This window comes from Garra rufa, chromosome 8 (genome assembly GCF_049309525.1).
Source record: "Garra rufa chromosome 8, GarRuf1.0, whole genome shotgun sequence".
Taxonomy (NCBI): domain Eukaryota; kingdom Metazoa; phylum Chordata; class Actinopteri; order Cypriniformes; family Cyprinidae; genus Garra; species Garra rufa.
In genome coordinates, this window is record NC_133368.1 from 8500215 (window position 1) to 8526245 (window position 26031).

Consider the following 26031-nt stretch of genomic DNA (forward strand, 5'->3'; position numbering starts at 1 on the left):
ATTTCCTCATCAGCGACCGGTAGGGCTGACAGAGCGATGACCTGTGCCCTAAACGGTGTGTTGAGGGATTTCGGAACATAACCATGCTTGGGTTTGAGTATGACTTTAGAGTCATTAGGTCCAAACTCCATGCACGTTGCGCCCACGGAGAGCGCGTGCAAGTCCCCTATGCGCTTCACCGAAGCGAGAGCCAGCAGAAACACAGTCTTAAGAGACAGGTATTTCAGATCAATCATCTGCAGAGGCTCGAATGGTCCACCTTTCATGGCCTCTAGCACCATAGAAAGGTCCCACACGGGGACTGAGGGAGGTCTGGGAGGATTCAGTCTCCTACCCCCCTAAGGAAGCGGATGACTAAATCGCTCCTTCCTATGACCTAGCGTTGTCTTCGAGAACGCTGCTATGGCCGCCACATAGACTTTGAGCGTGGACGGGGTTCTGCCCTTGCCCAGCAGCTCTTGTAGGAAGGAAAGCACCTCCGTCACACCACAGTCAGTGGGTGACAAGCCACGGGTTGTGCACCAGCCCGAAAACACAGACCATTTTGAGGAGTAGAGCCGTCTCGTAGACGGAGCTCTAGCCTGCGTGATCGTGTTTAGTACTCCTTTAGGGAGTTCATCGTATATTCGCTGGTGGCCCAGACATGAAGGGACCACAGCTCCGGGTGAGGATGCCAAATCGAGCCGCGGGCCTGAGAGAGGAGGTCTCTCCTCACTGGTATCGGCCACAGAGCAGTGCTCGTCAGCTGCATCAGCGCTGGGAACCAGGGCTGGTTTTCCCAGAACGGCGCTACCAGCAGTACTGAACATCCTATTTCCTTGACCCTCTCTATCACCTGAGGCAGGAGAGAGACGGGGGGAAAAGCATAGAGAGGACGGCGGGGCCATACGTGGGCCAGCGCGTCCCTGCTCTTGGAGAAAAATTCCGGACAGTGAGCGTTGTCCTGAGACGCGAACAGGTCTACTTCCGCTCTGCCGAATTTCTTCCACAGTAGTTGTACTGTCTGTGGGTGCAGAGACCATTCGCCTGCCGGAACATTGTTCCTGGACAGTCTGTCTGGTCCTATGTTTAGGAGCCCTGGCACGTGCGCTGCTTTCAGCGAGCACAGGTTGTGCTGAGCCCATACCAGGAGGCGTTCTGCAAGCCTGTACAGGTTCCTGGACCTGAGACCGCCCTGGCGATTTATGTAGGACACCACTGACATGTTGTCCGAGCGGACTAGTACGTGGCTCTCTTTTATTTGGGGACAGAAGCGCGTCAGCGCGTTCTCTACTGCCAGCATTTCAAGGCAGTTGATGTGCAGAAGCTTTTCCCGTTCTGACCACTGGCCGAAAGACGGTCTGCCCTCGAGCAGAGCCCCCCATCCTGAGGTGGATGCGTCCGTAGACACCACTCTTATCCTCGAGGAAGTCCCCAGGCTTACACCTGACTGGTACCAGTCGACTGCTTTCCACGGTTTCAGGGCTGTGACGCACTTCTGATTGATCGTGAGACGAAGTCGACCGGACGCCCACGCTTGGCGCGGTACACGCGCTTTCAGCCAGAACTGCAGTGGGTGCATGCGGAGCAGACCCATGAGACCCAGCATTTTCTGAAATCTCTTGAGCGGGATGGACGCGTCGCAGCGGAACGAGCCCGCTGTACGCTGAATTTCTACCGCGCGCTGTGGTGATAGTCGTGCTATCATGGACAGCGAGTCCAATTCTGTGCCCAGGAAAGAAGTCTTCTGACTGGGAGACAGAGAGCTCTTCGCCCAATTGACCCCGAGACCCAAATTCTCGAGGTTATCGAGTAACATGGTCGTGTGCTCTACGAGCAGTGAGCGAGATTGCGCTAGAATCAGCCAATCGTCCAAATAGTTCAGTATTCGCACGCCCTTCAGCCTGAGGGGAACGAGCGCTGCATCCATGCACTTCGTAAATGTACGGGGTGCCAGGGATAAACCGAACGGCAGGACTGTGTATTGATATGCCTGGCCCTCGAAGGCGAATCTCAAAAACCGCCTGTGACGTGACGCTATCTGTATTTGAAAATACGCGTCTTTCAGATCCACTGACACAAACCAATCTCCTTGGCGAACTTGCGCGAGGATTTTTCTGGTCGTGAGCATCCTGAACTGTCGCTTCACAAGCACTCTGTTCAGTTGCCTTAGATCTAGTATGGGTCTGAGACCCCCGTCTTTTTTCGGTACCAGGAAGTATCTGCTGTATAGCCCTCCTTCGCTCTGAGCTTGAGAGAGGGGCTCTATGACCCCTTTGCTCAATAGTTTCGCCACTTCGGCTCGAAGTAGGTGTGCTACTTCTGCTTGTATTGTGGTCTCGACGCGCGCCGTATAGCGGCGCGGGCGTTGGTGAAACTGTAGCGAATAGCCTCTTTTTATAATGTCCAGCACCCATTTTGAAACCCCCGGGAAGCTTTTCCCATGCGTCTGCATGAATAGCTAGAGGTTGAATACGAAGCGCGAGTGGTTTCGGTGTGCTGTGGCACAAGAGACGTGCTCGTGACATTTAAGGCATGGGGCACGCTGATAGCGGGAACTATTATGTCTGTGAGTGGATGTGGCTGTGGGGCAGCGGGCACATTTAACACACTCCAAACAACGTTCGCCTGCATAGAGCGAATGCACGTTGGTTTCGTTTTTACAGAAACTGTGGGACGTGCATAATGTGGTGTCTGTGGGCACTGTGAAGCGGGCACATTTACCACGTGTGACGCGCAATCGATCTGAGTCAATTTTATGTGCGCGGGACCTGCGTGACAGGCTGTGTTTGTGTGTAGTGATGGGCACTGGGTAGTGGGCATGCTTACTACACATGAGACACCATCGGCCGTGGCCGGGACACCAGAAAATACACTCTTTTGGGGATTTATCTGGGTAGCCGTGAGAACGACTTTTGTGTGCAGGCAAACGGGCGACGGAGCCGGTTTGTTGGCTGCAGAGGACACTGGAACAGTCACATTTTCTGGAACTGGACGAGCGAATAACTTTGGTGGGGGTCCGGCGACAGCGGGACTCGTGTACCGTCGTTTTCCTAGTTTTGCTAGGACGACTTCGGAGGCTCAGGCTTTAACTCAATCCTAGGCCTCGGGCCGCATCCGGCGGGGCGGCGGCCGGAAGAGCGGGAACGTTGTCTCGCACCTTGAGCTCAGTGGTGCTGCGAAGCGGCGGCAGCGGACTGTGGCTGGGGCTGTGAGCTCTGCGCAGGCGGTTTCGCACGGCCGGCTGCAGAGCTGGAGCGCTTCGGGAGGAAGTGCTTCATCGCCTGAGATGCCTTCTGTACCTCAGTGAATCTTTCTGCGAAGTCTCTGACAGAAGATCCGAACAGGCCAGCGGGAGAGAGCGGAGCGTCGAGGAACGCGGTGCACTCAGACTCGGCCTTCTCTGATAGCGTCAGCCACAAGTGCCTCTCGGTTACCGTGAGCGAGGCCATGTTGCGTCCAATGGCCTGTGCTGCGGACTTAGTAGTGCGGAGGGCGAGGTCCGTGGCGCTTCTTAAGTCCGGCACGCAGATCGCGTCGGGCCCTTCCTCATCCAGCCTTCGGAGGAGGTCGGCCTGGAAAATCTGCAACGTGGCCATAGTGTGCAGCGCTGACGCGGCCTGCCCGGCGGCAGCGAAAGCGCGGCGGAGAAGGTTCGACGTCTGACGGCAAGCTTTAGAGGGCAGCGCCGACTTAGCGCGCCGTCCAGCGGAGGGCGGACATAAGTGGGCTGCTATTGCGACCGGCGGCAGAGAGAGGTATCCTCTGTTCTCGGCGCCGTCCACTGTAGAGAACGCCAAGGAAGAAGATGGGCGCACTCTTGCTGAGTGGGGGGCACTCCAAGACTTAGTCAGTTCTTCGTGAAGCTCAGGAAGAAAAGGCGCCGGTTTAGATGCATGTGAAGCGCGTTCCCCTTTCGGCAGGAAACAGCCGTCCAGCCGGTTGTGAGCGGGTTGCTCTGGCGAAGACCACTCGAGGCCCAGGCTCGCCGTGGCCTGCGTGAGTATCCTCATCAGCTCCGCCTCAATTGAAGCTCTTGTGCCTGACGGAGCGTGGGCAGGGGGAGCGAGGTCCACAGAGCTCGCCCAATCCTCACTGCCTGACGCCAGGATAGAGCAGGAATCCTCCTCCTTCGTCATGGCCCCCTCGTCAGCGGCGTCGATGGAAGCGGCGGCAGACAGCGACCGCTTTACGTCCGGAACAGAGGCTGACGAGGTCGGTGAAGCAGGCGGGCGAACCGGCGAGCTTTGTCGGCTGGGGAGAGGTTCCGGGACCCGCTGGGCGCGGCGGGCGGAGGAGCAGTCTCAGCGAAGAAAGCCAGGCGAGTCCTCAGAGTTGCCATAGGCAACGGCTCACAGTGAGGGCAGCCGCCCTCAGCGAGCGCGATCACTGCGTGCTTCTCACCCAGGCAGGAAACGCAGATGACGTGGCGGTCCCCATCACTGAGTGTGGCTCTGCACGAGCCGCAGGAAGGCATCTTTAAAAAGACGCTTTGCTCTTTTTAAGAGTAGTGTGTATCGCAGCGGCGACACACACAGGTAATAGTGAAAGGATATGGGCGCCGGAAAGCGCAGCAGGAAGGCAAGGAAGGCGGCGCGGCCAGCAGCTTCGGTGACTCGTCCCGCTGAGATGCTCTCAATCGACGGCGCGGCTTCTTCTCCAGCTCCAGCGATGCGTGTGCTTCGCTTGAAGGATGAAAAATCAGATAATAGCTGCCTGCAAGCGGTATTTATAGGCCTAGACCACGCCCGTTTTGGCGGGACGTGACGCAGTGGGCGCGAAGCGCCCTTATTGGATCTGGCGTCACGCCAGGCCTCGCTCGATAGGCTGCTGCAGTTGCCGCAGAGCAGCCAATAGGCACGCGAGCTGTATCGCCTATGTCTGTATGCTGCTGCAACGCGTTTTACATTATTACAAAATTAAGGATAATTTTTGGCTTCAATATCTCGCGGAAAAGGATTTTCCCCTAGAGTAAGATATCTTACGCAGTACGAGAGACCTCTCGTAAGAGAACTATAAATACTCGCTCCATGTACTTACATTGTTTTAAAGTACACACCAGTGGTTTTATGAGAGCTCTTCTACATCAACAGTCTGCTGTTCTTTGCAGTGTAAACAAAATGGCGTGTTAACATGGAACCTGTGTTGGTCCTCTGTCATGTACAAAACAATAGTATGAAGCAAAACATTACAGTCTGGTGGGGTCCTCATAAATTTCTAAACAGCACCATGTTTTATTATTAAGAACTGCACACTTATAAAACTGTAAACATGCCCTTGAGAGCTCAGGCTTCGGGAAAAGTCTGGTAAGTTTAGTCACTGTGACTCTGATGGCTGTGCAAATTGTCTAAAACCCCCCGCTCTCCTCTCCAGCGTTCGCAGCACATGTCTATGCCCGCCGATCTCTCTGACCTCAGATCATCAAGTGCACAGATGCAAAATCAAACAGAAATGATCCTGTTTGTCCCTGAAGGTTTTAAAAAGCAGGTTAATCATGCAATTTTTTGGTGTGTTTGCATATTGGTAGGGGAGTAAATGTGCCATTGGATGGCGTTTTCTCTCATCCACTCTCTGTTAAATTCTGCATACAGTATGTTATGATGGATCTATTTCAATCAGCATTTAGATTAGAGGTTTAGCATTGAGGGAGGGATTTGTGTGAAGGAAAAACGGGTGATTTAAACACACCAAATCACTGGATTTCCAACACAGAGCGACAAATTAAAATCCCAACAGATGCCAGGCTTAAATCATGTAGATTGTCTGAGTTTCCTTGCTCTTTTTAGTTAAAATCAGAGTCCAGCATGCTGTTATAGCTTGCTTATCTTTATTAGCTATTCTACTTTTTCCATGAAAAGTTTGGTATTTTTATTCTACATATTTATTACTCAATGTCAGTTTTGTTTTGTTTTTACGTAACACATATTTTTAAGATAGTTATGATGTTGTTAGCAGGTGACATCTTAAAAACTTTCATTACCGTGCCCAATGAGTATATCAGATTGCTTTTGTCACATTCATTTTTCAAAGTAAGGTGTTTACAACAAAATATTTACTTGTTTAAATAAAATATATTGTTTACAACATTTTTGTCAAAAAGCTACACTAACTGGAACCAAACTGTGAAATAATTTGGTGCTTGTGAGAATGTTTCAGACTTCTTCAGGCATTTCAGAGACAAAAAAAAAAAAAAGATCCAAAACACTGAGAAGATTTATGTTAATGTCATTCAGCTTTAAAATTGTCCTTCACTAAGCCTCATGCTATAAAGTTTCAAAAGTAATTGGTTCACTTTCAAGCAGGAGGTCACATCAGGTTATTACAGTGGTCTGGGAACTAAACAAACGCTGGGTAGAGTGCACAGGCATGGTCCACTCTCCTTCGGGACTTGCCTTTGCTGTAAATAAAGAGCTCACCTCCAATTACAGATTCTCCACAAGTCTGGTAAGATTTAAGGTACTTGAGACTGAGAGGAGAAAAGAGCAGAAATGGGATTCTGAAGGAGGGAACGGAGGGAGAAAGAGAGCTGTACTCTCCGCTAATGAATGACGTACATGTCTATTAGTGTCAGACTCTCTTGACTCCCTCTCTCTTGAAGAATCAGCATGTCTGGTCCGGCAGAGAAATGAAAGGCTGAGAGGAGTGTCATGTCCACGGGCGAACTCATCTGTCACTTGGCAGTGCTGATGGAGTTTCTCGCATACTTCAGCTATACATCTCCTCTCGTATTGTTGCCCAGATGCGTATGTCCAGTAAGTACCTTTGTGACGCAATGGAAAGAGGTCGCAGGTGAATCTAATAGAATAAACCGAGACTCTATGTGTTTTTAATCAGTTCACTAAGCAACGTTTGAGGGGCGAGTGAGCGGATATGGCCCTGACGTGATTAGTTTTTGGTGCTCTGAGAGACGATGTTATGGCGGTGAACGTGGGGCGCCTACTCCAGCCAAAATAAAATGGAATTCTTTATGACATTGTATTGAAGTGAACAAATGCTCTTCAGAATAAAGATATGATAAATAAATAATTGCACGGAGAGACATTATGTCTCCGTAGAGCTGTCTTCCTACCTGCTCAGGACTTTAATAATAGATGTTTCCTGTACCTCTTCACTCTTTTGAAATGGCTGTGCAATCAGCACTTTTCCCTCCACATTTTCCCTCTTAATTAGCACAGCTCAAACTATTCTGATTTTAGAATACTGTAGGATTCTGACATTCATTTGGATGACTTAATTTGCCATTTCATGTGATTTAGAGCTGTTTTAAACAGCTAATAAAAACATTACAATAATCCAGTCCATCAAATAACATCCCGTAAATTAAAATTCTGTGTGTAATAAAAAGGTCCATAAACCTTAACAACACTGTCTCCAGTAAAAAAGCTCTATCCTCAGTTGTCCTCTTATAACAAAATCCATTGACATATTGTAAAGAAATGTTCTGGACTGGAGTCACTAATAGAGCTGCACGATTAATTGTTAAAGGATCGCAATCTTGATTTCAACACCCACGCCATCTTATTACTAAATGACAACGATTCGTCTGTCTATTGAACCTTTGACAATGTCATACTGGAACATTCAAATCTATGTTCATGCTGACAGAGAATGAGCAGTTACCATGATTAGGCATGAATCAGCTTCACAAACCTTTTCAACCACCCAGTATTATTTCTGTCTTACAGCCATTCATTTTATCACAGAAATACTGGGAAAAGAGTTTATAGTTCAGATGTAAACACTGATGTAATTTTCGCTCCAAATTGGCGATTCAAATAACATTTGTGACCCAGGACCACAAAACCAGTCATAAGGGTAAATTTTTCGAAATTGAGATTTATACATCATCTGAAAGCTGAATAAATAAGCTTTTTATTGATGTATTGTTTAGGATATGATATGAGGGGCCGTGCAAGCCATAATTCAATTTGGCACTCCCCAGTGTTTCCCACACATAGAAGAATCTGTGGCGGTGCGCCACAGATTAAATTCCGACCGCCACAGATTCAACACCGACCAAAAAAAAAAAAAAAAATCAATACCGACAGTCACATAGTGCGTTTCGTTATTCTTTTGTACGCTATTTAAAACACGCAGCGAATTCGTTCAACTGCATTTCCTTTCCCTGCTCTCTCTTCATCTCTCTGTCACTCACGCGTCTCTCCCTCTCTCACACACGCACGCACGCACGCACGCACGCACACACACACACACACACACACACACACGCACACAGCCCCTCCCCTCCGTGCACACCACATCTGTCTGGATCATCTGTGGAGAGAAGACGACTGGCAAAAGGTTGGTAGCTCATGAACGCTTTTAACACACAATCACAGATTATTTTATATTCTGAATACAATAGTTTCAGTGTGTTGATGTTACTGTAAGTCCCGACCCTTAGCAAACGCAATTGCGCCTTCTTTAGAAAGTTAACTAGTCGCAAGTTTGCGGTAAAATGTAGGCTAGCCTAGTTGGGTTGTCGAGGTCAAAACACTATATGTAGCAGCTGTGAATCAAATAAAAGTATTATAAATTATGTTGTTTCTTTACTCTTACACTGAATGTTTGCTGCTTCAATCCAGATGAGTATTGAAAAGTATTTTCCGCGACTGAAAAAGGCATGTGTTGTGGATGAGGACCATCCTGAACAAGAGGTATCAGTCTGAAACAGAGCTTAGTCCGACCAGTGTAATTAGTTATGTTATTGTTTACAATATTTTCAGGCTTCAACTAGTGCTGCTCAAGCAGAAAGACAAGGTCAGGGAGAGAAAGAAATAGATTTGTTAGGCATTGAAGAAAGAGTAGGAGAGGAGGACAGCATCCAACATTATTAACAGTTTTTTTTTTTATTATTAACCTTTAGGAATTAGGAAATCCCTTTAGGGGATCCAATCCAATCGTTCTTTTCATCTGCAACCCCCCAACCCCCCTCTATTCTCCTCTCACATATATGTATTCTCCTCTCACACACATGTATTCTCCTCTCACACACATGTATTCTCCTCTCACACACATGTATTCTCCTCTCACACACATGTATTCTCCTCTCACACACATGTATTCTCCTCTCACACACATGTATTCTCCTCTCACACACATGTATTCTCCTCACACACACATGTATTCTCCTCTTACACACACATGTATTCTCCTCTCATACACACACACACATGTATTCTCCGTATACACATGTATTCTCCTCTCACACACATGTATTCTCCTCTCACACACACACATGTATTCTCCTCTCACATACACACATGTATTCTCCTCTCACATACACACATGTATTCTCCTCTCACACACACATGTATTCTCCTCTCACACACACATGTATTCTCCTCTCACACACATGTATTCTCCTCTCACACACATGTATTCTCCTCTCTCACACACACACGTATTCTCCTCTCACACACACATGTATTCTCCTCTCACACACACATGTATTCTCCTCTCACACACATGTATTCTCCTCTCACACACATGTATTCTCCTCTCTCACACACACACGTATTCTCCTCTCACACACACATGTATTCTCCTCTCACACACACATGTATTCTCCTCTCACACACATGTATTCTCCTCTCACACACATGTATTCTCCTCTCACACACACATGTATTCTCCTCTCTCACACACATGTATTCTCCTCTCACACACACATGTATTCTCCTCTCACACACATGTATTCTCCTCTCACACACACATGTATTCTCCTCTCACACACACACATGTATTCTCCTCTCACACACACATGTATTCTCCTCTCACACACACATGTATTCTCCTCTCACACACACATGTATTCTCCTCTCACACACATGTATTCTCCTCTCACACACATGTATTCTCCTCTCTCACACACATGTATTCTCCTCTCTCACACACATGTATTCTCCTCTCACACACACATGTATTCTCCTCTCACACACATGTATTCTCCTCTCACACACATGTATTCTCCTCTCTCACACACATGTATTCTCCTCTCTCACACACATGTATTCTCCTCTCACACACACATGTATTCTCCTCTCACACACATGTATTCTCCTCTCACACACATGTATTCTCCTCTCACACACACATGTATTCTCCTCTCACACACATGTATTCTCCTCTCTCACACACACACGTATTCTCCTCTCACACACACATGTATTCTCCTCTCACACACACATGTATTCTCCTCTCACACCACATGTATTCTCCTCTCACACACACATGTATTCTCCTCTCACACACATGTATTCTCCTCTCACACACATGTATTCTCCTCTCACACACACATGTATTCTCCTCTCACACACACATGTATTCTCCTCTCACACACATGTATTCTCCTCTCACACACACATGTATTCTCCTCTCACACACATGTATTCTCCTCTCACACACACATGTATTCTCCTCTCACACACACATGTATTCTCCTCTCACACACACATGTATTCTCCTCTCACACACATGTATTCTCCTCTCACACACACATGTATTCTCCTCTCACACACACATGTATTCTCCTCTCACACACACATGTATTCTCCTCTCACACACACATGTATTCTCCTCTCACACACATGTATTCTCCTCTCACACACATGTATTCTCCTCTCACACACACATGTATTCTCCTCTCACACACATGTATTCTCCTCTCACACACACATGTATTCTCCTCTCTCACACACACATGTATTCTCCTCTCACACACACATGTATTCTCCTCTCACACACATGTATTCTCCTCTCACACACATGTATTCTCCTCTCACACACACATGTATTCTCCTCTCACACACATGTATTCTCCTCTCACACACACATGTATTCTCCTCTCTCACACACACATGTATTCTCCTCTCACACACACATGTATTCTCCTCTCACACACATGTATTCTCCTCTCACACACATGTATTCTCCTCTCACACACACATGTATTCTCCTCTCACACACATGTATTCTCCTCTCACACACACATGTATTCTCCTCTCACACACACATGTATTCTCCTCTCACACACACATGTATTCTCCTCTCACACACATGTATTCTCCTCTCACACACATGTATTCTCCTCTCACACACATGTATTCTCCTCTCACATACACATGTATTCTCCTCTCACACACACACACACACACGTATTTTCCTCTCACACACACACACATGTATTCTCCTCTCACATACACATGTATTCTCCTCTCACACACACATGTATTCTCCTCTCACACACATGTATTCTCCTCTCACACACACATGTATTCTCCTCTCACACACACATGTATTCTCCTCTCACACACACATGTATTCTCCTCTCACACACACGTATTCTCCTCTCACACACACATGTATTCTCCTCTCACATACACATGTATTCTCCTCTCACACACACACATGTATTCTCCTCTCACATACACATGTATTCTCCTCTCACACACACACATGTATTCTCCTCTCACACACATGTATTCTCCTCTCACACACACATGTATTCTCCTCTCACACACACATGTATTCTCCTCTCACACACACATGTATTCTCCTCTCACACACACATGTATTCTCCTCTCACACACATGTATTCTCCTCTCACACACACATGTATTCTCCTCTCACACACCGATTGTGGCCGAACGCGGTACTGTCTCGACATCATTGAGAAGGTAATAAGCCAGAGCTGCATCGGCGCACAACACTTCTGGCTTTTCTCTGTCTCGGCTGAAAGCTGTTGTACGTGCAGCTGCTCCACACTTGGTGTAGTTGTGTGTAACTACGTTCATGACGAATGTCGAGAGCGCATTATCGTAGCGCGAAAGCATATTAATATCATGTGCGAGCACGAATCTCTCCGCTCGCACACTCAAAACGTGTCTCTCCTCTTGCGCAAAGTGTGTGTCCGCTCGTTCAAACGGTGTTCTGCACACTCACAAATATATCATGCGCTATAGATATGAAGTAGCTGTCGCTCCTGGATTAAACATTTTCAAAATTGTATCATTATGCATTCAAAAGTATCTTAAAACAAGCCTGTTAACTAAAGACTTTCCTTGACCTTTTATAGTTGTATTTATATTGTGTTTCCTATTTTATTGTTGTATTTTCTGTGAATGCATACATGCATCTCTCTGTAATGTACTTTGTAAACACCCTTTTAAAAGGTGCTATATAAATAGATTTAACTAATCAGACTTCTATGACTGACTAATGAAACTACTGAAATTTAGAGCCTACACTGGGAGTAAACTGCACCTAAAAATTTTGATAATCAAAGATGGATCTTTGATTTTTTTTTTCCAGTTTAATAATATTTAGCAGTTTGAATTGTCTGCAAATGCATTAAACCCATAAAATATAAAGCAATTATGTTATGAGAAATACATTGTAGTATTGTATTATATTTGGTCTCCACATCTTAAGTATTTAAGGTAAAATGCCTCTGACCCTTATCTAAATAGTTTAGTCTTAAATTAGAATAAATATTTTGTTCAGAGAGGTTTGGCCAAACTGTTAGAAAATCTAAGTTATTTATAAATCAACCACCCAATGTTTTGAGGAGAATATATGTGTGTGTGTGGAGAATATATGTGTGTGAGAGGAGAATACATGTGTGTGTGTGAGAGGAGAATACATGTGTGTGAGTGAGAGGAGAATACATGTGTGTGAGAGGAGAATACATGTATGTGAGAGGAGAATATATGTGTGTGTGAGAGGAGAATACATGTGTGTGTAAGAGGAGAATACATGTATGTGAGAGGAGAATACATGTATGTGAGAGGAGAATATATGTGTGTGAGAGGAGAATACATGTATGTGAGAGGAGAATACATGTGTGTGTGAGAGGAGAATACATGTGTGTGTGAGAGGAGAATACATGTGTGTGTGAGAGGAGAATACATGTGTATGTGAGAGGAGAATACATGTGTGTGAGAGGAGAATACATGTGTGTGTGTGTGAGAGGAGAATACATGTGTGTGTGAGAGAGGAGAATACATGTGTGTGTGAGAGAGGAGAATACATGTGTGTGTGAGAGAGGAGAATACATGTGTGTGTGAGAGAGGAGAATACATGTGTATGTGAGAGGAGAATACATGTGTGTGAGAGGAGAATACATGTGTGTGTGAGAGGAGAATATATGTGTATGTGTGAGAGGAGAATACATGTGTGTGTGAGAGGAGAATACGTGTGTGTGAGAGGAGAATACGTGTGTGTGAGAGGAGAATACATGTGTATGTGAGAGGAGAATATATGTGTGTGTGAGAGGAGAATACATGTGTATGTGAGAGGAGAATATATGTGTGTGTGAGAGGAGAATACATGTGTATGTGAGAGGAGAATATATGTGTGTGAGAGAGGAGAATACATGTGTATGTGAGAGGAGAATACATGTGTATGTGAGAGGAGAATATATGTGTGTGAGAGAGGAGAATACATGTGTATGTGAGAGGAGAATATATGTGTGTGTGAGAGGAGAATACATGTGTATGTGAGAGGAGAATATATGTGTGTGAGAGAGGAGAATACATGTGTGTGTGAGAGGAGAATACATGTGTATGTGAGAGGAGAATATATGTGTGTGAGAGAGGAGAATACATGTGTATGTGAGAGGAGAATATATGTGTGTGTGAGAGGAGAATATATGTGTATGTGTGAGAGGAGAATACATGTGTGTGTGAGAGGAGAATACATGTGTGTGTGAGAGAGGAGAATACATGTGTATGTGAGAGGAGAATACATGTGTGTGAGAGGAGAATACATGTGTGTGTGAGAGAGGAGAATACATGTGTGTGTGAGAGAGGAGAATACATGTGTGTGTGAGAGGAGAATACATGTGTGTGAGAGGAGAATACATGTGTGTGTGAGAGGAGAATACATGTGTGTGTGAGAGAGGAGAATACATGTGTGTGTGTGTGAGAGGAGAATACATGTGTGTGTGTGAGAGGAGAATACATGTGTGTGTGAGAGAGGAGAATACATGTGTGTGTGAGAGAGGAGAATACATGTGTGTGTGAGAGAGGAGAATACATGTGTGTGAGAGAGGAGAATACATGTGTGTGTGAGAGAGGAGAATACATGTGTGTGTGTGAGAGGAGAATACATGTGTGTGAGAGAGGAGAATACATGTGTGTGTGAGAGAGGAGAATACATGTGTATGTGAGAGGAGAATACATGTGTGTGAGAGGAGAATACATGTGTGTGTGAGAGGAGAATACATGTGTGTGTGTGAGAGAGGAGAATACATGTGTGTGTGTGTGTGAGAGGAGAATACATGTGTGTGTGTGAGAGGAGAATACATGTGTGTGTGAGAGAGGAGAATACATGTGTGTGTGAGAGAGGAGAATACATGTGTGTGTGAGAGAGGAGAATACATGTGTGTGTGAGAGAGGAGAATACATGTGTATGTGAGAGGAGAATACATGTGTGTGTGAGAGGAGAATACATGTGTGTGTGAGAGGAGAATATATGTGTATGTGTGAGAGGAGAATACATGTGTGTGTGAGAGGAGAATACATGTGTGTGAGAGAGAGGAGAATATATGTGTGTGTGAGAGGAGAATACATGTGTGTGTGAGAGGAGAATACATGTGTGTGTGAGAGAGGAGAATACATGTGTATGTGAGAGAGGAGAATATATGTGTGTGTGAGAGAGGAGAATACATGTGTATGTGAGAGGAGAATATATGTGTGTGTGAGAGAGGAGAATACATGTGTATGTGAGAGAGGAGAATATATGTGTGTGTGAGAGAGGAGAATACATGTGTATGTGAGAGGAGAATATATGTGTGTGTGAGAGGAGAATATATGTGTGTGAGAGGAGAATACGTGTGTGTGTGAGAGGAGAATACGTGTGTGTGAGAGGAGAATACGTGTGTGTGAGAGGAGAATACATGTGTGTGAGAGGAGAATACATGTGTGTGTAAGAGGAGAATACATGTGTGTGAGAGGAGAATATATGTATGTGAGAGGAGAATACATGTATGTGAGAGGAGAATATATGTGTGTGAGAGGAGAATACATGTGTATGTGAGAGGAGAAGTGATGTTTTATTAACAAGTTTCGGGAGGAGCTTGCACAGATAATTAACACGGCCAATTCACCCTTAGCAATCACTCTCCCTAACCAATCAGCACAGGAAAAATCCCTATAAATAAACACAACAATCCTACCTTCATCATCTCTTGTCTTGTCAACGCTTTGGCACATCCAACCACCGCGAACATGTCCGAGATCGCTTTTTATCCAGAGGATAACGCCTTTGAAGCGGCACCAGATCCTGCAGCATCCCTAGCAGCAACTTAAGCCACCACCGCCCTGCAGGATCCTCCAACCGAGCCCGCGGCTGCACCACGGGGCTGCAGGTCTTCTCGCGCTGCCACCGCTCATACCTGCCGACGCCAAGCCGCGCCATCACCGGCACCTTCCAAGCGTCAGCCACATTTCCCAGCATATTCCTATGCCTCAGCCCTCTCATCCGCCCCAGCCACAGGGAAACGGACCGTGGCAGGACTGCAGCAAGCGCTCGCCAGTGCAAACATCCCGCACCGAGCTATCAAAGCGAACGCCAGCCCGCCGCTCACGGCTTCGATCACAACCCAGCAGCTCCTTCAAGCCGCCGCGTTAGCGCGAGCTTACAACCGCAGGTGGCAAAATCCCATTCACAGCCCGTGCCTCACCACACTCCCCTTTCCTTCCCATGGCCGGCAGCGCCGCCATCCAATCCCAACGCGAACATCCCTCCACTAATTGCGCAAGCCCCAGCGCCCGCCATTCCTTCCCTCCCCCTTCTTTCGTCCATTACAGGGATTACGTCTAGCGTGAGCGTGACTCCACTAACGACGCAAGGACCAAGCTACCCCCCTCCTCCCCTCTCTTTCATCAGTCTAGTGCTGGGAACTTCGGATCATTTTACCGACTCGGATCTTTGAGTCTCATTCAGCAAAATGAACGAATTCGAGTCATTTCATTCATTTCGGTGATTTTACCAAAATATAATTATAAAGCTACGTGTTATTTCAATAACACATGTTCTACTTATACAAACTGATTCTCAGTTTACAGATTATATTCTAACAGGTCTCTAAATCTTCCTTTCGAAGCCTTATCTGCCCCAACCTCCAGTCTGCTTTTGCCGAACCTGAATCAGTCAACCTTCTAATTAAAAAAGATTTAGAGGCGAACTTCTCCTCGAAGCTTCCCTCAATTCCATTCTCCAAAATGTTTCCCCCAGAACCCTCCAGTCTTACTTAACAGCATGGAAATGTTTTAAAACATTTCACGTAGCTTACAAGCTATTGTTTCCAGAACTTCTCCCCGCTAGCCATTACCTCCTTCATCTCCTATCTCAGCACCTTAAAAAAAAAAAAAACACACCCAAATGACCAATTCCCAGACTGCCCTACTCATTAAAGGTACACTCTCAAAAAGGATGTGTTAATTAACACATTTTTTGTGTTATGTGTATTTTAGCACATTTTGTGTTATTTTGTGTTAAATGTGTGTTAAAAACAAAAAAGAAAAAATAAAATATCCAACACAGTGTGTCTAACACAAAATGTGTTAAATATCAGCCAACCACATTGCTGCTTGCGTCACTTCATGAGCCGTTGTTCTACTGAGACAAGCAAATTTCCTCGCGCTTCAAATTTTCATCGTCAGGACATAACTTCGATTGTGAAGGTAAGAGAAATGTTTGTATTTGCCATTATACGTTTTTAAAATGTCTTCTGTGATCATTTGAAGACGGTCGAGGGGCATTTGGCACATATACGTGGTAGCTGGGAAACTAAGTTACCTCACGAATGGCAATGCGAGCTGCGCCCGCGACTGCTGCACATCTCGGCTGTGGTAGGTTATTTTAACAAGCTGTTTGGTTTCTTTTGTTAGATTTATTGTGAAAAGAATCACTTTTAATTAAACATTGACACGTTGTAGTGCTTCACATGAGGAAATCCATGTCGTTCATCGCCTCTTTCTCTTTGAAAATGAACAGCTTCGTGGTGCCACGTATTGTGCAAATTGCCCTAAGACGCTAACACAATCTCTGATGCTTAAGGTTTTCTTGCCTTTTTAGCTATCGCTATTTTACAATATTTGTTATGTGTAGCCTATAAACAACAAAAGTATCTGTATTTTACTCTTGCAGCTTTGAATGGAAGACTCCTGAAGCGCTTGTGGCAGCTACTGATGTGACAGGAGACAAACGAGAGACTTCATCTCCCTCACCATCACCATCACTATCACTTGTATGCTGATGAAAATATGTAAATAAAATGATTAATGCTTAAAAGGTTGGCAAATACCTCATTTTTTTAAAATTTGAAGTACAAACTTTATTAACCATTAACAACTGTTCACTCAAAGAACAATTGAAATGTTTAAATTACTGTATTTTGATTGTTTACTTCTCTTTTTTTAACCTTTTTGAGTTTTGTAATTGTTAGTAGCGGGTTTAATAAATTGTGTATAAACTATACGTTAGTTTGCTGTGTCTTTATTGCATATAAGATTTGTTAAAAAAAATAACACATACTTTACACAAAATGTGTATTTATAACACATAGTGTGTAGAAAAAGTAACACACTGGTTGAGTTAAAACTAACACAAAATGTGTTGTCCTTAACTAGACACAAAGGTGTGTTAAGAAACAACACAGGTTGTGTTGTTTTTAACACATCCTTTTTAAGAGTGTATACAAAAACCCGCCCAGACACCCGCCAACCTATAACGCTAAAGATAGATTATCCAACCGCATCCCCATCCTCCGCAAAGGCTACCAATCCATCCACACCACCCATACGCTAGATGCCACGTTTATCCTGGGTTTCTTTAGCTTCCTCAGATGCTCTGAGCTCGCCATCACATCTAGCTTTAACCCAGCCACCACCCAACCATCTCCGATCTAGCAGCGTTAGGCAACGAAGCAATTTCCTATTTTATTAAACAAAGCAAAACAGACCAGTCAAAGAGAGGCCATTTTGTTTACATCTTCAACCTCCAGTTGCCCATCCAGCCATTTCAAACCCTCCTAGCCTTCCTCCAGCTCAGGAAATCACAATCAAAAAAAAAAAAAAAAAACGTCCCCTCACCCGTTTCTGGTTTCAGAAGCACCTCAAGTTTATCCTACTCCTGTCCGGCACCCCAGCTGACAATTTCTCCAGCCATTCTTTTCGAATTGGCGCAGCAACAACAGCAGCCCAAAAAGGCCTCTCCCAGCAGCAAATCCAAACACTCGGTCGCTGGTCGTCAGAAGCCTTCAAAAGCTATATTCGATCAGACCGCTCCCATATCAAAGAAGCTCTCCAGACTTTAATCACCTAAAGCAATTATCCCAGTCCATCCCCATCCACCCGCACTATCCACTCAGCCCCTCGCCAGCAATCCTACCAAGCATCTCCTTTCAGTTCGGTCCTTTACCTTTCCTTTGCATCCCGCCACAGCAATGTCCACTCCGGCTGGAGCCTCTATCATTTTTCCTACAGCCACCGCAGCGTCCGCAATCTATAAATTCCCCGCTAATTCAGCACAACCTGCTGCCGCAGGAGTCTCTAGCCTTCTTCCCACACCACAGCAGAGCCCGCTTCCGCAGAAGCCTCTAGCCCTCTTCCCCGCACCGCAGTGCCAGCTCCTGCAGGAGCTCCTAGCCTTCTTCCCACACTGCAGCAACAGTGTTTGCTCCCGCCGTAGCCTCTATTTATATCCTCCATCTGCCGCAGCAGAGCCTGCTTCCGCAGAAGCCTCTAGTCCTCTTCCCCGCACCGCAGTGCCAGCTCCCGCAGGAGCCCCTAGCCTTCTTCCCACACTGCAGCAACAGTGTTCACTCCCGCTATAGCCTCCATTTATAACCTCCCTCTGCCGCAGCAGTGCCTGCTTCCGCAGAAGTCTCTAGTCCTCTTCCCCGCACCGCAGTGCCAGCTCCTGCAGGAGCCCCTAGCCGCCTTCCCACACTGCAGCAACAGTGTTTGCTCCCGCCGTAGCCTCTATTTATATCCTCCATCTGCCGCAGCAGAGCCTGCTTCCGCAGAAGCCTCTAGTCCTCTTCCCCGCACCGCAGTGTCAGCTCCCGCAGGAGCCCCTAGCCTTCTTCCCACACTGCAGCAACAGTGTTCACTCCCGCTATAGCCTCCATTTATAACCTCCCTCTGCCGCAGCAGTGCCTGCTTCCGCAGAAGTCTCTAGTCCTCTTCCCCGCACCGCAGTGCCAGCTCCTGCAGGAGCCCCTAGCCGCCTTCCCACACTGCAGCAACAGTGTTTGCTCCCGCTGGAGCCCCCCGCTTATTCCTCTTATGCGCAGCAATGCCCGCTCCCGCTGGAGCCCCCCCGCTTATTCCCCTTATGCGCAGCAATGCCCGCTCCCGCTGGAGCCCCCCGCTTATTCCCCTTATTTGCAGCAATGCCCGCTCCCGCTGGAGCCCCCCGCTTATTCCCCTTATTTGCAGCAATCCCCGCTAACGCTGGAGCCCCCCGCTTATTCCCCTTATGCGCAGCAATACCCGCTCCCGCTGGAGCCCCCCGCTTATTCCCCTTATGCGCAGCAATGGACGCTCCCGCCGGAGCCCCCCGCTTATTCCCCTTATGCGCAGCAATGCCCGCTCCCACCGGAGCCCCCCGCTTATTCCCCTTATGCGCAGCAATGCCCGCTCCCGCCGGAGCTCCCCGCTTATTCCCCTTATGCGCAGCAATGCCCGCTCCCGCCGGAGCTCCCCGCTTATTCCCCTTATGCGCAGCAATGCCCGCTCCCGCCGGAGCTCCCCGCTTATTCCCCTTATGCGCAGCAATGCCCGCTCCCGCCGGAGCCCCCCGCTTATTCCCCTTATGCGCAGCAATGCCCGCTCCCGCCGGAGCCCCCCGCTTATTCCCCTTATGCGCAGCAATGCCCGCTCCCGCCAGAGCTCCCCGCTTATTCCCCTTATGCACAGCACTGCCCGCTCCCGCTGGAGCCCCCCGCTTATTCCCCTTATGTCGCAGCAATGCCCGCTCCCGCCGAAGCTCCCCGCTTATTCCCCTCATGCCGCAGCAATGCCCGCTCCCGCCTGAGCTTCATACAGCTTTTCGTAGTTCCCCTCTGCCGCAGCAGTCCCCCCTTCCATAGGACTTTTCTTTCCTATATTACCCCAGCAGTACCCGCAGGAGCTCTTCCCTTATCTCCATCCATGCACCAACGCCCGCAACTACAACGAACGTCCAGCATCCCTTAAGTCCAAGCTTCTTGGGGGGCTATTTGGCTGCTGTCCTGCGATTTAATTACTAGCCTTTTGGGGAGCGCTTATAGGGTTCGGACTACCGAGCTCGAGGCCCTCTCCCGGACAGCACGCCAAATATGCACAACCTTTCGCTCAGTTCATTATCTGTAAGAGGGAACTCATGAATATATGTGTGTGTGAGAGGAGAATACATGTATGTGAGAGGAGAATATATGTTTGTGAGAGGAGAATACATGTGTGTGTGAGTGCCAGAATGAATTATGGCTTGCACGGCCCCTCATAATATGACAATTTGCTTGTTAGTCACCGCTCCCATGTCCAACCACTCTATCAGATGCCACGAGAAAACAACAAACGGGGCTAATATACTCTTACAATGTAATATAATACCAAAAAAAAGTGGTACCAAAAAAGTTATTTCCCTCCCCTTTAACTCCATACCGAAATCCCAGATGCCAGACAATAAAAATATACATATCAATAAATATAAATGTTATTTGTGTTTGGGATGCTGTGAGCACAGAGACTGTAGTGTACACCGTAAGTTTGAAAACGTTTAGGCTAAATGTTTAATATGAATAAAAACTTAACAAATCACTTAATAAGCAGATATTTGGCCATGAATTTTGGCCAAATATAGCAATGAATATTACTAATTAAAAATTAAGTTTTGATATATTTATAATAAGAAATGTACAAAATTTCTTAATAGAACATGAGCTTTACCTATTATCCTAATGATTCTTGGCATAAAAGAAAAATCAATAACAATGTATTTTTGGCTACTGCTACAAATATAACCGTGCTACTTAAGACTTTTTTGATTACAGTGTTTGCGACCTACAACTGATTATGACAGTAAATGTTAAAAAAATGTATTTGTCATTGAATTATTCATTCAAGAGATTCGTACAAAAATGCTGATTTATTCAGTAATGGAACAAGTTAAGTATTTGAGTGAGTCATTAAATCTTTAATAAAAAATAAAAAAAAACTTAAAAAAAAAATAATTCATTCAAATTAATTAAACATTTTTAATAGAATGAGGCAATTAATATTTTGTCACAGCCTCTAGTAAATTACATTATTTTGCTTACTTCAGAAAAAAAATTGATTCTCAATTATTTCAGAATCGTGCAAAAACTGTAAACTGTGCTTGATCTTTTTATTGTAGAAAGCAATATTATGAATAGAAGACTCTTGTTTTAGCTGGAGGCAAATGTTTAAAGTTAAAAAACATCTTAATGGTGACTTTTAATACAAAGATGCAGCTGGTTTTTGATTGATGGACTCAGTCATGTGAAGTACTTGTGCATTATTGTGATGTATTTATCAGCAGTTTGAACCCTCATTCTGAAAACACACATCACTGCAGAGGATCAATTGGTAAGCAAGTGACATAATGCAAAATTTCTACAAATCTGTTCACACGAAGAAACAAACTGAATCTACACTTTGAATGGCCTCCTTCAAGTTTAGGGGTAGGGGCTGGATAAAAATTAGGCGATAAAAAGGTATCTTAAACCTGATATAAAAACTATGACATGTCCTTACTGTAGTGAAACAAACAAGTGTGTGTGTACCTACTTAACCATATTTTGGGGACAAATTTGTACCCAAAAGTGAGCAAAACCTGACAAAATATGGGGATGTCTTCATTTGTAAAACTGGTACAAAAATAAATTAAAGTTTTTTGGAAATTGTAAAAGTGCACAATGTTTTCGGTTAGAGGTAAGTTTAGATTACAAAATGCATAACTATCTGTATAGTTACTAACAACAGAAGTCTATGTAATGTCCCAATTTAGATAGCTACGTAAATGTGTGTGTGTGTGTGTGTGTGTGTGTGTGTGTGTGTGTGTGTGTGTGTGTGTGTGTGTGTGTGTGTGTGTGTGTGTGTGTGTCTGAGTCAGGTTTTGCCTGCATTGTTGGGACCAAATGTCCCCACAAGGATAATAAAACCTGAAATCACCCACATTGTGGGAAGCAACTAACAGTCCCCACAAGGAAAACAGCTTCATTAACATACTAAATGTTGTTAAAATGCAAAAAAGGGTTTCTCTAAGGGTTAGGTTTAAGGGTAGAGAATAGTAAATCTGTAGCTTAGGGTCTTTTAATAAAAGACCCTACTATGATAGAAAACAGATGTGTATGTAAGATAGAATTAAAGTCACAAACCAGTCAGTACAGAAGCTGGCAAATTACCTACATACAGTAGCATCCTTGAAATGATTTGAAGAATTGTTTTAGGCTCTTTTGTAATGCATTTCATTCTAATAATATTCAAAGACCCAAGCCATGTGGAACTAAACACCCTGTTCTATTTTATTAATTCTAAACAATAATAACCACTCGTCTATTGCTTAAATGATTATTATTATTATTATTTTATTTTATTTTTTATTTTTTTTGATAAAACTGATAAATAAATTAAAAAAACTGGGGACCAAATGTCCCCACAAATATAATATAAACCTGAAATTTTTGACATTGTGGGGAACGGCTTGTGGTCCGAAAAAAAAAAAACAAAAAAAAAAAAAAACGAAATAATGTTTATCTGAAAGTGTAACAATGCAAACAGTGTTTGTACGGGGTAGGTTTTAGGGGTCAGGGGATAGAAAATATTGGTTTGTCATTATAAAAACAATATAAGTCTATGGAAAGTCCCCACAATTAACAGAAACCTAACGTGTGTGTGTGGTGCATAAAGACACATAATGTTTTATCTGCTTTCATTCACTGACCTCTACTGGAAAACATATGTAATGTATCCACATACAAGCTGATACACTTTTAGCACATTCTGAGCTCAAACCAGATTTGTATTGTCTTTGAGGCTGAGATGGATCCCATCCCTAAAGCCCACCTGACATCTAACCCTAATCATAGTGGGATTCGAATTTGGTATAACTTGAGCTCAGCCCTTAAACATGTTTTATATAGTAAATGACACATGAAAATGTGAGTTTTGAATTATATATCCTGCCACTAAAAACTGACAGAATTCTCATTGGTATACAAGGGTACTCCACCACAAAATGAAAAATTTGTCATTAATTACTTACCCCCATGTCCTAAACATTCGTCTTCGGAACACAATTTAAGATATTTTGGATGAAAAGAAGCTTTGTGGCTGTCCCATTGACTGCCAGGTAAATGTCAAGGCCCAGAAAAACTATGAAAGACGTCGTCAAAATAGCCCATCTGCCATCAGTGGTTCAACTACAATTTTACGAAACTACGAGAATACTTTTTGTACGCAAAGAAAACAAAATTTTTGTTGACTTTATTCAACAATTTGTCTCCTCCACGTCGCCATAGCACCATTTTGGAGAGTATTCCCCGGATGCAAACTAGGGCTGGGAATCGATTCCAAAAAGAATCGATTCCTCGATTCCGAGGCATTGGGAATCGAGAGTCGATTCCAACGTTTGGAATCGATCCTCTCAAGGGGAATCGACTCCTCATTCAGAGCCGTTTTCAGTTCAACAAAACTTACCTCTTAAACGGAAGGCTGCATTCCATGAAGGCTGCATATTTCGGCTGCAAGTCATCAAACGTCGATTGACGAAAATAAACGTAATAAAAATGAGTTTAAGGACGCAGCCTTCAGTTTGAGAAGCACCCATTAATTTGCCTCTTGCTCACTAATAGTTATTATAGTCTGACACATTTCCACAAAAAGATTCGTTCGGATAGATTATTTAAATGAACCAGTTCAAAAAACGATTCAGATGTTATTTTACGGGAAAACTGGCTCATGATGTCCACAATTTAGAGCGCTGCACGACAGAATAGATGACGTGTCTTGATCTTATTTACATCTTAAATAAATGCTATTTTTAATCTATCAGCCAATGATAACTCTGAAAGAAAACGCAGAGAGCACGTATCAGTGGCCGAGAGCGCATCTGATTGACAGCTCTCGCCACGAGCTCTCATATCAGTGTTGTTGTTAAAGTTCTGTTTATTTTGTTTCAGTGTATAGTTTTGTCATTTTATACACGTCACATCTTGTTTTATTCATGCAATAAATGCATGTCCACAGCTGAGCTGTGGGTTATGACTAATTTCCTGGGCAACGAATTACAATTTGAAATCAGTCAGAGCTACAGAAAAATAGTATATATATATCTTCTTTTTTTTTTCTTTTTTTTTTTTTTTTTTTTTTTACAAATGAAGCTTCATATTATGAGAAGGTAACTTTATACAACCTTTACATCCTGCATACATTGCGAAATTAGCTTCCTCCAATCTAAAAAACAAGAATCGAAAAAGAATCGAAACAACAGTGAGGAATCGATTCTGGAATCGAATCCAATCGATTCCAGAACCAGGAATCGGAATCGGAATCGATTCCAAAATTTTCGGAATCGAACAGCCCTAATGCAAACAGCATAAGCTGTTCTCTCTCTCGTAAATAAACGTAGAAAACGTATTCGTGTGTTGCGGCTGACACAGAACAGCGTTTGTTTGCGTCAAATGGATACTCTTTAAAATGGCGCTAATGTGACGCGGAGGAGACGAATTGTTGAATAAAGTCGTTATTTTTGTTTTCTTTGCGTACAAAAAATATTCTCCTAGCTTCGTAAAATTACAGTTGAACCACTGATGGCAGATAGACTATTTTGACGACATTTTTCATACTTTTGGGCCTTGACAGTGTTATTTATTTGGCAGTCAATGGGACAAGCACAGCTCCCGGTTTTCATCCAAAATACCTTAAATTGTGTTCCGAAGACAAACAAAGCTTTTACGGGTTTGGAACGACATAGGGGTAAGTATGACAATATTTTGTTACAATTAAAAATTATCTTCTGTAAAAACTGATTTTTTTTTTTTTTTTTGAAAATCAGAAATATTGACAATTCATACTGATTTGTATCCATTCAAATGCTCTGTAGAATGAGAATGCCCTTTCCCATATTACCACCTGCAGCTAAGCATGTCAAGTAAAGTTTATTGGGTGCGTTTTAAGAAACAATTGGCTTCAAAATGTGCAGCCAATGTGTGTGTGTTTAATTAGAAAATACACCAAAACAGGTCAACTAATTTCTTGTCAACTCATTTCAGGAGTCTTTAAATGTTAAAAGTCTAATAAATGTTCTACATGTAAGTCACACTGTATGAAGCTTGGTATAAACACAAGGTGGTGCTGCAAGTGAAAACACTCAATACAGTGATTGTGCAGCAACAGCCAAGCCAGCAGATGGAGCTGCAGGTCGACAAAAGAACAAATTGGCCATTGCCAGAAAGGCTAAATCCTTCTGTATTTGAGCATTATTTTTATGCCCATATTTGTCAAATTTGCATGCGTGAGTCTTAACGGTTTGTTAGACAAAAACAAAAATAAAAGTAAGAAAAAAAATCAACGCATTTAAATAAGCGAAAATTAGATTAAATGATTGAATGAACTATCATCAAACTACTAATTGTAAAACTAATTGTGTTGCTTAGAAGAAATAAATAAATTACTGAATGCGGTGAAATATTTGGTCTGTTTTACCTTAGTCATTATTTGATGCTATCAAACATCAACTCCAAATGCGTTGTATTCGATTTTGTGCATTATAATTACTACTATATGCAGATTTTCTGTTTTTTATTATTATTATTATTATTATTATTATTTTATTATTTATCGGTACACCCAATTACAGTTCCTAGCCTATTATTATTAATATTATAATCCTCATCATCTGACATGTTCTTTATGCACATCACATTAGCAGTAGGTGGTGCTCAATGACTATATGTTTCCGATTCCTGTCTTATATCAAAGAAACATAGAGTGATATCTATGTTTATTGGATCCGTGTTGCAATATTTAGTCAAATTCT

The 26031-nt window shown here is 44.1% G+C and overlaps 1 long non-coding RNA gene across 2 annotated transcripts in view; it reads right to left on the reverse strand.

Annotated features, from left to right (window-relative positions):
* LOC141341091 (uncharacterized) overlaps positions 1-23525 on the reverse strand; it is a 37857-nt gene extending 14332 nt beyond the window's left edge. For both annotated transcript variants that reach the window (XR_012356618.1, XR_012356617.1), the window contains exon 1: positions 23257-23525. This is a non-coding gene — a long non-coding RNA (uncharacterized lncRNA). The remainder of the gene's footprint in view (positions 1-23256) is intronic.
* Positions 23526-26031: the final 2506 nt, after the last annotated feature.